Raw genomic sequence first — 14,093 nt, forward strand, 5'->3', positions numbered from 1 at the left:
GTCCATGTGAACCATGGTTGTGGCATTCCCGTTATGGTTTCAGGTGGGTTTTAGGTGACTTTCTCAGGTGTTTTCTTCCTTTGAAGGAAGTTTTCGGTTTTTGGGTTTTTTTTTTTTTTTAATTTTTTGAAAATTATGCAGCATAGTCTACATTTCATTTCTTTTTCTAAAGGATAAAAAATTTAATACCAAGAGACCATAAATAAGTAAAATTATTTTATTTGAAATCTTTAAGTTATCCACATATTTTTCATAAAGTTTTTTATAAACATCATTAACCACTATGGCTCTTACAAGAGGAATTAATAGTAACAAGTTACTTGATTTAAAGCACAATATGAATAATTTAAAGAAGTTGAAATTAGTTGACATGTGACTGATACTCATAAATGAAAACGTTAGCTGTCTTGTAGTAATCAATGCATAGCTACAGCTGGTTGAAGGGGACCAAATCCATTGAAGAGGCGATTTGGTTCCATTTTACCAGCTCTAGCAAAGCATCGCAATGCTGCTAGTTTGGACTTCAAAACAGTTAAAATGCGTTTTATTTGTAAAGTTAATATTATGGGCCTTTTACAAAATGTTAGAGATTCTTATATCAGCACTTCAGTCACTTAAGGTAAAATTCTCTATTTGAAGGTACTTTTCCTCCTGTTTCCTGCTCTAAAAGTGCCGAAGTCTTTACCCTTTAACATGTTAATAATGCATTAAGGAATTATCAGTGTTCATCTTTGTTTTTGACACCTTTAATTAATTTTTAAATGTAGACAATAACCTTGTTTCAAAACCAACAACATTTAAAGGAACAAATAGAACTTAATGCATTTCAGAATGTTTTCTATTTAACTCTAAGCAGTAAACCAAGTAAGTAATAAGCTAACAGGTTAGGGAAAAGTACTGCTAGTTATACCTTTCTGCCACTGCTTTTTTTTTTAGTATTATACTTAGGTCTATGAAAGTACCTCTGCCCTTTGGTTTATAAATAGATTGCACGTGTATTCAGTGTAATGCTTGGACTTGTGTTGAAAGAAGCTACCATGTATGCCAGCTTACTTTTCTTTGTATTTGCTTATTCAGTGTTACTAATCATAGGTTAGTAATTTCACCCTTTTAAGGGTCTGTTTCCTTGACTGAATTCTCTGTACAGATTGCCTAGGTACTTCTCATTATCAGCCTAATAATACACTGACTATAGTCCATGAATTTGAGTATTAATATATACCATTAAAACTCAATCCAAAAAATTTTTGTTATAATGTGATTTCAGTGTTGCATTTCAATATTGGAAAGGTATGTCTTCTGAAATATACTTACTTAAATTAAAAGTTTGAGAAATTGCAGTTTGTCTACAAGGTAAGTACTCTCAGTGAAATATAAAGAGTAAAGAAATAATTACTGTTTTGAACTAAAGCGGGAGAAGGTCAGTACTAATTCAGGCAACATTCATATAGTTTTCATACATATTAAGTATATTCTGCATCTGTTGTTTAGTAAGTATCATGCTGCTAGTGAAATTAATGTAACTATAACTTTTTCCATTATTTATTCTAATGGAAGTGAAACAGGTGTTAACTTGCATGGACTTAAGTGCTGAAGATAGCAGTAAAACTGGCTTCTATTTTTACTAGTTATATGGGAGTTGTTTAGCAGATCCAGTTGCTCAAGTGTGCTTTTGGATGGCAGTTCAGTTTCATATACTGGCCATATCGGGGCAAGGAGAGGCCATGGAAAAAAAATAGTACAGCATTTGATAATGTCAGCATCTGTTATGCCTGTCAGAGAGACAGTTGAAATGTTTGAGTTATACCAGCGTCAGCAGATGCCCAGAGTTTAATATGTACTCAGTTAAAAATGAACAGCTGACCTAAGTGATGGATTTGACATTTTAGAGTGATTGAAAATACTCTTAGATATGCTAAGTTAAACTTGTAAGCGCTAGAATCAGTATATAATTTTACTTTATAAAATGAATAACATGTTATTTTATTTTCTAAGGATTATGTTATACTCTTGCTACTACAACCACAAGATTCTTAGTAGCTGGGATGTTTTAAATTAATTGTCAAAAACTTTTATGCCTGCAGAATAACAAATATAGTTGTTCATTATAAAACATGGGTGTAGTGTAATACCCTTTGAATCGTTTTATGGAGAAACTTCTACTTTGGAGGTATATATTTTCAGTTTTTAGTATTTAGGGCGTGTACAGTTAAACTTGAATGTGAAGCTTTCCCATTCCGTTTGTGGGAGATCAAGAAGAAGGGCTCTGCTTAAGTGTTAAGCTTTGAGCTAATTTTTTTCTTTGAAAATACAGAATTTTAAAATCATGTTTTTATAATTGTCAACAAACATACAATACCATGCTATCTTACATAATAGTCATTCTCATTTTTTATAATCTGATAAAATGAAAATCACGTTTTGGCAATTAACTAACACATCTTAATATCAGAAAATTAACTATAGTTGCTATCCTTATAGCCATTTCTATTCAATTTGTGACACATAAGTTTTTAAATATTAGGCTTTTTACATGTCTAAATATTCCAGTTGAAATAATACTTTTAGTAAGAATGCTTAGAATATTAGCTTCTTTTTTTCTAAATCTATCATAGTAGCTAAAATAGGTGCCTCTTATAAACTGTTGTTAAGAACTTAGTTATAATTTTGTATAAAATGCAAAAAGTATTTTGATATCTCTAACATACTGTAAATAGTATGTCTATCATGTTTATAAAAATTGAGTTGTAATTGCATAGTACCACTAAAAGAAGGTTGTTCTATCAGTGTAAATTGGTTTCTTGACGATAGTGTTTTCATTTTGTGTGTCCCCTTTGGTTAAAGCAAATTCAAGGATAATATAGATAATAAATTAATTTCTTTTAAATATTTGTCCGTCTGTTACAAATGTGCCCTGTTGACTTACAGCTGTGGCCCAGAATTTTGTCATTTTTCATGCCTAAATCTTATGTTTTAATTTGTTCTAAGTACTAACTGAGCATAAGGACCTGATAAACTTGAGAAGGACAAGGGCCACTTTTCTTTGAGAGTAGAATTTTACTTAAAAGGTAGTCTTTTAAAATTATGAGTGTGTCTATAGCTTTCAGAAAAGAAAACCTAAAAGAGCAAAACTTGCTTCTGAAATTCCTCTAATATTAAATTATAAATTGATCAAAATATGAAGAATAGCTGTTAAAATGTAAGTGAAATCAGCTTTTGTTATAACTTGTTTTTCTTAACAAATCAATCAACCCTACTAATGCTACATACTTAAATTAAGATCAAATTGTGGAGACAGAAGATAGGTCATGTGCATCTCTCATTCTTTTGTGCTAGTAGTACTGTTTTGGTATTCAAATTTTAATCATGTGAGTACTTAATTTAAAAATGTAAAATTTAGTGTTTTAAATGTAAAAGATTTAAAAGGAGTTTCATGATCATTTTAAATCTAATTCAGTAGAGCTTTTTTCTTCACAAATTATAAATCTTAGTGATAGTTTTCATCTACAAGAAGTAGGTACATTTTTATGATGTTATTTCCAAAAGTCATCTCTTTGATTCTAGGTTAATTTACCATACAAAGGTCATTGAAAAGAAGCAAAGGCTTCTTTTAGCTGCAGTTTAGTTCCCTCTTGGTAGTTTATTACCTACCAAAAATACATACTTCTTTACATTCCATAGCATTGTATGTTCATATGGGTACATAAAGAAGTATGTACTCTGAGTAGGTATTACTAAGTTGATGGCTGTAAAAACATGAAATGCTTTATTTTTTCATTTGTTAGTAAAATGTTTAGCTTACTGATGTAGAGCAATGGTAGATCATTTGCAGAGACTATCAAAGACTAACCTTTATAAAAAATTTACCTGAAGCATTGCATTAGTGCCATTTATGGTTCCTTGTTGATAGACATACATACACTTCTAAGCAATGACCATTTATCTGTTGAACTTTGTCCTTGTTTGGTTCCTTTTGCAACAAATTCATAGAATCAGTGGAATTTTAGAGTGTATTTCAGAAATTGGTAAGATCAGCCTAGTGTTTCTTCATAGGCTTCAGAGAAAATTTCTTCTTCTTTTGTAGTGTGCTTCTAGATCCTGCAAGTAGATAGTAATTAAATTTGGTATAGATGCTTTTTATGGACTAGGTACCTTAACTAAAAACTTAACCAATTACTCAATTAGTACTTCTGATGTTGGCTCTAAAGATGAAACGACAAGAAGAAAAACCACATTGTTTTAGAGTGTGAGTGAACTGGATTTTTAAATAGGATGAGTTTTTTGTTAGTTTTTTTTAAGGTCACAGATAAGAATTCATGATCATTTGAAAACTTCTTTGTCGTTTCTTTGTCTTCATTAGTTACTTATCCGAATTTTGCACTTTGGTGCTTTTCTTTGGGTTAAATATAAATCCCAGTAGATGTATAAATACTTAATTTTAATGAGTTTTGTTTTTTTGATTCTTTAATTTTTTTTTTTTAAATATAAAGGATAACTACCAGAACAGTTAACATGTCCAAAGTATTACTTAAAAGAACTGAAAGGTGTTAGAACTTGGGTTTTTGCTTGATCATTTAACATGAAAAGAAATTGTAGGTGAGTTGCCTTTAATTTTTGAGGAGGTAAATGGTTAACTTAAAATAAAACTGTAAGAAATTTGGGAAAGGAGGAAAGAAAGGCAAGGAAAGTAGAATATCTGCAGCCTGTGAGAAGAAGCTAGTGCAGCTCAGAGAGAGCAAATCAGAATGTAGCAGGAGATGGCCCAGTACGACAGCAGTTTCGGCAATGCAGCATTATAATTTCACCCTGCACATTCTAATTTATTTTTGTGGCCAGTTAAGAGTAAGTATTAAAAAGTATTTTGTGTTCTGCCAAGTTTTTCGATTGATTAAACCTTGAAACAGTTAACAGTTTTTAAAAGGTAGCATACTTTCAAAGCAGGGTGTAATTTGCTAAGGATGCAAAATCAGCATTTAATCTGAAACTACAAAGACTAAATTTTTAATAATGTAAATGACAGTAATGGATTTGTACGTTTTTGAGATCAAGAGTTATCTGTCATGATATTTGAGCAACATTCCTTTTTACACTATATAAGCTCTACTCGAACTGTGAAATTAGGCTACGTCCAGATAGAATTTAATTTAACAATAAAAACATACATCGAGTCAATAATAGGTAAGCATGCAGAAAGCCATAAGCATCCTTAAAAGTACAGGCCTTGTGGTACTCTGTTACCTGGAAGCTTAGTGTCATTCAGCATTTGCAGCAGGAAGAGAGATAATGACCTAGAGAGTTACTTCAGCAGCAGCCATCTCATCTTGATTGTTCCTTCACTCTATCCGCTGATTCAGCACTTCTTCTCATGAGCCAGTGAAGAGGGAAATACCGTGAACACAGAACCTCACCTTTTAAGATAAATTTGAAAAACAAATGAAGAAACAAAAACAAATCAGCTATCTTTTCCCTCTCCCTTCTCTTACCCTTAAAAAAAAAAAACAAAAAAAAAACTACAGTAAAATTGAATCAGCGTTGGCCATTTGATTTGGAATGTCGTATTACCAGTATTGCACAGATCTGAGTACCTTGTATCTGCTGTAAAGAAAGTTAAGTAACCAAGGAAGGTTGCTACAACGTCACAGAAAATGAACCTCACTTATTTCACAGATGAAATACTTCAGAAGAGGGGGAAAAAGTTGCAGAGCAAGTTAATTTTATAATCCAAAAGAGACAAAAAGCCAAAAAACAAAACACAACCTCATTCCCTCCCAAATAACTGTAAACATTTACTCTATTTTCCTTTGCCCACCAGAATAAATTGGGTTCTTCTGACTTCTCAGGAAATATTCTGCATCTTTCTTGCTGTGAGATTTTTTTTGGTTTTTAGTTTCCAGGATTAAATGGTAGATCTGTGTTGAAGCTACCTTGTCATATCCAGAGGTCAAGTCTGCAAGCAAGGTCAGGATTTCCACATGGTCACTACAGAGGTTAACTTAAATTCTTCCCTCAGTGGCCACAGGCTAAACTGTTACAGCTTTATAGGCAGCTAAGCATTTGAAACATGCACTCCCAGGCAAACAGGCTCTCTTGTGCCTCTCTCTTCCCTGACCATATTTAGTCAACCATAGCAAAAAATAGTCTCTCAGCTGTCGATTGTCGATCCAAAAGCTGAGGAAGCCTCTATCTTGCTTTCTGCCTATTGATTGTTCATCCTGCAGTCCAAACACTGCTTTGCCATTTGTCCTGCCCTTTTTTTTTTTTTTAAAAACACTGCCAAATAAAGCGGTCTCTCATGTTTCCACTTACATTTCCCAGATTTTCACTGAGCTTGCGCTGAGACTAGGAAAGCCTGATGCGGCTGTCACTATACTTAGAAGCACTGCAGAGAAAAAAGGAAAGAGGAAAAATATTACCCTGGCTAGTAGCAAGACAGCCTTTAGACATATGGAATAAGTGGAATTTCTCTGCTGCCAAATTGTATTTCATAACCCGAATTTTTTGTTGGTAAAATATATTTTGGATAATATTTTACATAGCTAAAGATCTGAAGGGATTTTATAGTGTATCTTTAGAGCTAGTTGTAACTATACATGCTTTTTAAATTTAATGAATAATATTTGAATGGAAAATACATAGAATGGTAACTACATCATGTATATTGAAGGTGGTGAGAGATCATTAAGGAAGAAAAGTAATGTGTAAATGAAATCTTGGAAATGCTATTAATACCTAAAACTTCTAATGTCAATATTAATTAACATTTTTATAGTGCTTATGTAAAAAACATTGTCTGAAATGCTTTTGAGTAATCGTGTACCTTTATATTGAAACTATATATATATATATATAACTATTAAAATGCATTTTATTATTAAATACTATTTCACATGTGAAGTTGTTTTTTTCTCCCTTCTACGTTGCCATTTCTCATTAATTTTTTGAAATAGCATTTAGGCATGATCGTTTCATACTTCATCAGAGACTAAAATAGTCATTAACCTATCTATAACTTTGGCACATGGTGTATGTCTCAGAGGAAAAATGCTTTTGCCCTAAATTTTAATAGCATATTCACTGTAAATTTTAACATTGAAATTTATTTTTTTAACCAAGGAGAAAAAAATATTATAATATCAAATCCAACAAACCTGTTGAGATAAAATTTAGGATCTTACAAACCTAAAAATGTCCAAGAGAAACCACTATACCTTGTTCTTAATTTAAATATATTCTCTTAAGTATTGATTCAGTTAAGAATCAAGAAAAAAACATTATCAGTTTTGTAAGCTCATTCTCCTATAGGGGAAGTTTGTCCTGGACATTGTTTTTGTCATTCGCTTTTAATACCATAGCAGTTTAATTATTTTGGATGGCTGTTTTAAAACAGTGATAATAAAGAATATTTCTGTAGATATTTGGCAATTTAACCATTTTGAAGCAGTGAAAGTCCCCCCCCCCCCTTTTCTCTCAGCAAACACTTATATAATATACTAAATACCAGGCACTCTTCTAAGCTCTTTTTAATTTTCGTAACAATCCTATGGGATAGGATTTGTGTTTCTGTGATTCTTCTCACATTTTATAGATGAAGAAACTGAGGCATAAAACCTGCTCAAGTCACCAGCCATTCAGTTTGCTAGTGACAGAATTTGCTCTTCACCACTATGCCATGCTGTTGCTTTGTTTTGTAATAATGAAATCAGGGCATTACCGGTCTTTGGGACTGGAGCATACGCCAAAAATATAGTATGTTGCTCTAATAGCGTTGCCTCAGTATATTCAGAAAGATGATTATTCATTTGATTGTTTCATCATTCGTTCTTGTCAATAAAACTTTGAGCTCTTTATACTAGGTATACAAAGGGGATAAGTAAAATGGGGTTCCCTGCTTACAGCATAGAATGAGAAATAAGGACTGACTGGTCATTTAAGAGATAATTTTAGTTGTCGTTAGTTTAAGAATGGTCAAGTATTCACCTATACAACTCTTCTGCAGCCTGTATTGTCATTGCATATCTCTTTCTCATTTTCAACTAAATTCTACTACATTACCAAATTCCTAGTTAATAAAATTAAGCTAAATTAATGAACCTTTTAATTATAGTATATGTCAAAAAAGAGTTTGTGAATAAAAAGTAAATCATCCCCAAAACAATTAAAAAACATTTAAGTAATGGCTATTCACTGTAGTTTGTAAAAACCATCCATATTCATTTATTAAAGTGATTATCATGGATAGCATTTGGTATACACCCTTCTAGACTTCTTGTCTGTATCCATTCAGATAGGGGTGTGTATTAACCAAAAATATGTTCAGGCTGTTACATGCTAACCAACTTTTAGCAACACCCAAAAGTCCTTCTGCTTTGATCAACTTTCTTTCCTTCTTTCCTTCCTTCCTTCCTTCCTTCCTTCCTTCCTTCCTTCCTTCCTTCCTTCCTTCCTTCCTTCCTTCCTTCCTTCCTTCCTTCCTTTAAGTATGTTTTTCAAGGACCCATCAGCTCCAAGTCAAGTAGTTGTTTCAATCTAGTTGTAGAGGGCACAGTTCACAGAGACCCATGTAGGGGTCAAACCGGCAACCTGTTGTGATCAACTTTCTTAATAGGCTCCTTTGTGGATTTTGGACTAAGATGCTTTAACTATTATTTGAGGGATTGTTCATTAATTTAGCAAGCATTTATTGAACACCTAATATGTGCTATAGTGCTATTCTAATGTCTTTTTACATGAAGTAATACTAATATATAAGGTCTCCACAGTTTAGCTACTATGGTTTGTTTGGAAAAATGTTGCCTTTCTCTGAAGAGAGATTGCAGAGCCTGGCAGACCCTAAAAATGGACCCAGTGCCATTTGACTATTGCATACCAATGTAGACAGCTGCTTGTCCCCGCTACTTCTCAGAATTTATTTGTTCATCATTCAGCAAACGTTTGAGTATTACCATGTGCCAGGGATTATGCTAGGCTCCACTATTAGTTGTTCCGGAACTTAATGCTTCTTTGGCACTATTCGCAAATGCCTGCTTAACTGGTAGTAAGGTCTTATCTTTAAACCATCCATATCCCTAACATCTTGGAAAACAACCAGCTTGAGAAATAAAGAAGAGTGTTTGAGCATTAGGGAAAATATCTCCATATCTCACGTACGATACTCCACAAGTGAGAGTGTATTGGCTTAATAAAATTACTGACTTATTGAACTGGTACCACTCTTATTCCCAGCAACTCTATGGGCCTCAGTGCTTGCAGCCAGTCTTAATTAACTAAAGTGCTGCAAGGAACAGCCCACAGTTGGATTTTCATGGTTATATTGTGGGTTTCTATGATATTCTACCCCTTGGAAAGAAAAGAGACTAGCTACTCAGAGCTGCTTTTGATGTAAGGGTGTTGGGGACCAGGGACTGTGCTGTTTAACCTCCCCTTAGCTCACCTTACAGGCTGGGCCCCAAGATTGGCTCTTTTGTTGAAGCCTTGTATTAATTTATGTTTGTTTGGTTGGTTTTTGCCAGGATGTGTGGGGTGAAGGTCAGGAATTAACGTTAGTTAGTGACTTTCTTATTAAGGTAAGAGGGTTATAGGTTTCTGTTAAAATTAATATATCCCAAATCTCCAGTGTAGAAGAATTCCAAATAATTTATGTAGATACTCCATCCTCAAGGAAATGGAACATAACTTTCTACTCCTTAAGTGTAGACTGCACATAGTGACTTCCTTCCAAAGAGTGTATGTATAGTATAGTATTCTGTAGTATAGAAAGGGGGGGGGGAAGAGTAACTTGACGGTGGAGAAACTTGACAACACTACCTCAGCCGGGTGATCAAGGTCAACATCTACAATGGTAAGTCATGTTGATGTTATGCACCCTTGATGTGACGTGATATGATGAAATGGCACTACCTTTTTGACCTTCTTCCAAAAACTTAAAACCCCAGTGTAATCGTAGGGAAAACCTCAGACAAATTCCATCTGAAGGACATTCTACAAAATACCCGATTAGTACTCTTTAACATTGTCAAAGTCAACAAAAACAAGGAAAATACAAGAAGCTGTCACAGCCAAAAGGAATCTAAGGAGACATGACAACTAAATATAGTGTGGTATTCTGGAACAGAAAAAGAACAGTGAATAAAAACTAAGGGGAAAAAATCAGAATGAAGTATGGACTTCAGTTAATAATAGTCTACGTTGGATCATTAATTGTAGCAAATGTACCTTACTAATGTAAAGTGTTAACAATGAGAACCTCTCTGTAGTACTGTCTTCACAATTTTCTGTCACTAAAATGGTTCTAAAATAAAAAGTTTATTTAAAAACAGCAACAACAGAAGTTAATGTGCCCACTCTTGGCTAGTTGACAATTGACTTTTTCATTAAATTTGATTTGGGGTTATCTGCAATATTTCTGCACAGCTTATACCAGTTAATCAGGAGTTGATTTTGCTATAACATAATTGAGTTATCAGGAGAATTTTAAGGGGCCGGCCAGGTGGCTCAGGTGGTTGGAGCACTGTGCTCCTAATGCTGAGGTCGATGGTTTGATTCCCACATGGGCCAGTGAGCTGTGCCCTCTACAGCTAAGATTGTGAACAACAGCTCTCTCTGGAGCTGGGCTGCCGTGAGCAGCCAGAGGTTGGTGTGGGCTGCCATGGACTACCGTGTGCTGCTGTGGGCTACCATGTGCTGCCAGGAGGAGCCGGCAGCCGGCGAGAGCGCAAGACTCATAATACCAGCATGGGCCAGGGAGCTGTGTCCTACACGACTAGACTGAGATACAACAGCTTGAACCAGAGTGGGGGAGGGGGACAGAAGTAGTGTGGAAAAAAAGAAAGAAAAATTTAAACTTAGTCTCATATTCTTTTAAAAGTATATTAAAAAAGTGTATTTTAAAATAATTTTTATCAAGACCAGTCTTATCTTAAAAAGATTTAGTTATTTTAAAGGAAGTGTTTTTTATTTGAATGCTGGTAATTTTGAATTTGTGCAAATTGTGAAATGGCCAGATTTGTGTGGAGGTGGAGAGGATAGATTTTTGGAAGGGGGCTGTTGTAAATGTTTAGAGGAAAAGTAGTGAAAGCCTATCTAAAGAATACTGGGATCCGTGGGAAAGAATTGTTTTAGTTTTAAAAGGGAAAATCAACAGGACAAATTGAATGTAGGAGTAAGAGGAGAAGAAAAGTTCTAGAATGATTCCCAGGTTTCTGACATGGGTGGCTGGTTAAATGGTAATAAGAGTAACCAAATCAAAAATAGAGGAGAAACATTGGGAGGAAGAGAAAAGGGGAATTTGTATGTAGGTTAAAGGTCTGTAATCTTAGAGTGTTCATGACACTATTATGTTGAAGAGTTTTAGACTACTAAAACACTTTACCTATATTATCTCATTTAATTCTTACAGCAACTTTATGCGATTTTATAAAGATTTCTATGGAAGTTTTGGTATTAGATAATGAATCATGATCATTTGTTGCAGTTAGATATATGAGATAGAGACGTTATAGGTAAGAGTGTGTAGTTGGGGCTTCACAGTGCCAGGGTATAGACCTCAGCCTTATAAGTCCAGAAGTAGATTTGAGATGACTAATATTAATTAACTTGTAAGACATTGGTGTATAAGTCAGAATGCCAAATTATTTACAGAAAGCAATATTATTGCTAAGTGGATTGTAATACACCAGCTGATAAGTAGATTTTTTTTCCCCTGCTGTGGGAAAAAATAAATCTGTGAAAAGCTAATTAAAATTAGAAATTGGTGAGCAAGACACTTGGTTGGATGATATTAATGGAGAATGTCATCAACCTATGATAACTTTCATATGACGATGTACTGAGAACGATAGCATTCTACTGGAGAGCGAATTAGAATACTGGGGTTACTTGTCAGGGAACTTTCTTTGGATGATGCTGGCAATACACTGACAAATTATTTTTCTCATTCTTTCTCTAGGCTTCATACAAACCATTCTTCACTCTTTTTAACCAATCATCATTTTCTAGAAAAGAACATAATTTTCATCTTTATTGTAATTCCATCCTAGTGATTATCTATTTTCTTTTTAAAATTTTTATTTTTATCCCCATTGGACTTCTGGATCTTGCCTTCTACAAATCTCTTCTTCTCTAGTTGTCTCTATGTTTTATTTACTTAATTTTCTGTTGTCTGATGTATTTACCTCATTTGCCAATATTACACTATTTCTGTGGGACATCGGAAGTTTCTCTTCAAAATCCCTTGCTAGTATTATAATAATTTATTTAATCAGTTTTAAATGAGGCATTTGGATGAGCTAATGCCAAATTTCTTTCAATTTATATATATATATGTAATTATACATATAATTACATATATATACATATATAATTAACCGAATAGGTTGATTCTGGAACTTGCTTCCTAAAAATGTGAATTTTGCATTTTAATATTAGAACTTAATCTGTTTTATAGAATGTGATCTAGAAGGGACTAGGATTGCTTTTCTCACTTCCAACAGTAGCCAAGAATTACTACATTTCCTTTGTTCTGACAGTTCAGTTATACATACTGTACTAAGGGGGGGAAGTAAAAGACACAAAGTAATGAGAGGGCAGAGAAGCAATACGCTTTCAAGAACTCCAATATATTTACGTTTAAATGCCTCAGTAACTTTCTGAGCCATTGGCTCTTCTTTCTGAGGGACCTCAGCTTTTCCTAGCTTGTTCACTTAAGAAATGCAAGACCGGAAGAACATGGAAGTGATGGCTACATCTTAGCAGACAGCTTAAGCTCAGAGGAGGAATCGCTCCTCTTTCCCTTTCCTGCCTTTGAGCTATTGGAGGTATAATATGAGAATGTTCTCCTGAAACTGGAATGGGAGATGGTGGGAGCATGGTTCCATAAGAACTAACTTCTCAGGAGTCTCTCTTTTTCAATAATGTGACTTTTAAAACGTGATGAAACTAGCATGAACCATACTTTATAATTTAAAACATATTGTAACATTTATATATCTTGGATACAAGGAGTAAAGTTGCAAATGAAAAAGATTTTAATATAGTAAGCCCAGTGTTTTAACTTAAAATTATTTCTGATCAAACTAACATATACTATACACATACGTGTTTAAGTCATATACTACTACAAAGCTTATAATGAAAGAGAACTGTCTTCTGCTTTATTCCTCTTCATGTTTGTCCCCCCACCACCAAATAATTTACAACTTAATCCTGCAATTTCTTTATCAGTTATTGACATTATTTACTGATTTCATGTCATGGAAAATAAAGATTTAAAATTGAGCATCTTCTATTACCATTTCTTTCAACATAGTTATATCACAATTTTTCTTTAAAGTGTTTACATTATTTTTAATAAAACATTTTTTTCACATGATTTCATACTTGGCATCTTTAAAATTTTCAAAAAATCATAAAACTCCTATAAATTCTATTTCTCACATGGTCGGATGTGTAGGGTAATACGTAATGTATGATATTAGTGTCGTGATTATGTCAAATTCAAACATTCGGTAGTGTAATGTTGTACCGTAATTTCCCCATTAAGAATCTGAGTCAAAGTCTACATAATATCTAGTATTTTGCTTTAATCCACTGAATAATTAGAATTAGAATCTTTATAATTATTGAAAGCGAACTAAAGCAGGAAACCTTAGCTTTGTATGAGGTCCCTGAATGCGATTTAGAGGTTGGTAGAGTTTCAAATTGTAGGTTAAAATTTTTATGTACATTTTTTTGGGGGTGGAGTCCGTAGCTTTCTCTGTAGATTCCCTAAGAAGTCTGTTACTCCTAAACAATGATTGTGACTTCAGTAAATAGCACTGAAGGATGTCTTTAAGCTGTGATTCTCAATGTACTTTGGATCATAAATCTGTTTAAAAATCTGCTAAAAGCTATAAACTTCCAAATTTGAGTGCAATTTTAGAAGTTCTTTGATCCTCCAAAGCTTGTTCTCAGACTTCGTGGACTTCTACATGGGATTCATAGATAGCCATTAAGGAAGCATGGTCTGGGCCATGTTAGGCCTTAGTCTTATTATTGTGGAGACTTACAGTTTCCTTTACACGTATTCTTATTGTGCATTTTCAGACTGTTTCTCTGTG

General features: G+C 33.7%; 1 protein-coding gene and 1 long non-coding RNA gene across 2 annotated transcripts in view; one reads left to right on the plus strand and one right to left on the minus strand.

Annotated features, from left to right (window-relative positions):
* MIB1 (MIB E3 ubiquitin protein ligase 1) overlaps window positions 1-14,093 on the plus strand; it is a 109,413-nt gene that overhangs the window by 72,050 nt on the left and 23,270 nt on the right. The window lies entirely within an intron of this gene.
* Window positions 243-6,067, minus strand: LOC117011634 (uncharacterized). Its single transcript, XR_004421040.1, has 3 exons — window positions 5,925-6,067; window positions 5,239-5,408; window positions 243-4,098 (listed from the first exon to the last, which is right to left on the minus strand). It is a non-coding gene; the product is annotated as an uncharacterized LOC117011634 (long non-coding RNA).

The sequence above is a fragment of the Rhinolophus ferrumequinum genome, chromosome 19 (genome assembly GCF_004115265.2).
Source record: "Rhinolophus ferrumequinum isolate MPI-CBG mRhiFer1 chromosome 19, mRhiFer1_v1.p, whole genome shotgun sequence".
Taxonomy (NCBI): Eukaryota; Metazoa; Chordata; class Mammalia; order Chiroptera; family Rhinolophidae; genus Rhinolophus; species Rhinolophus ferrumequinum.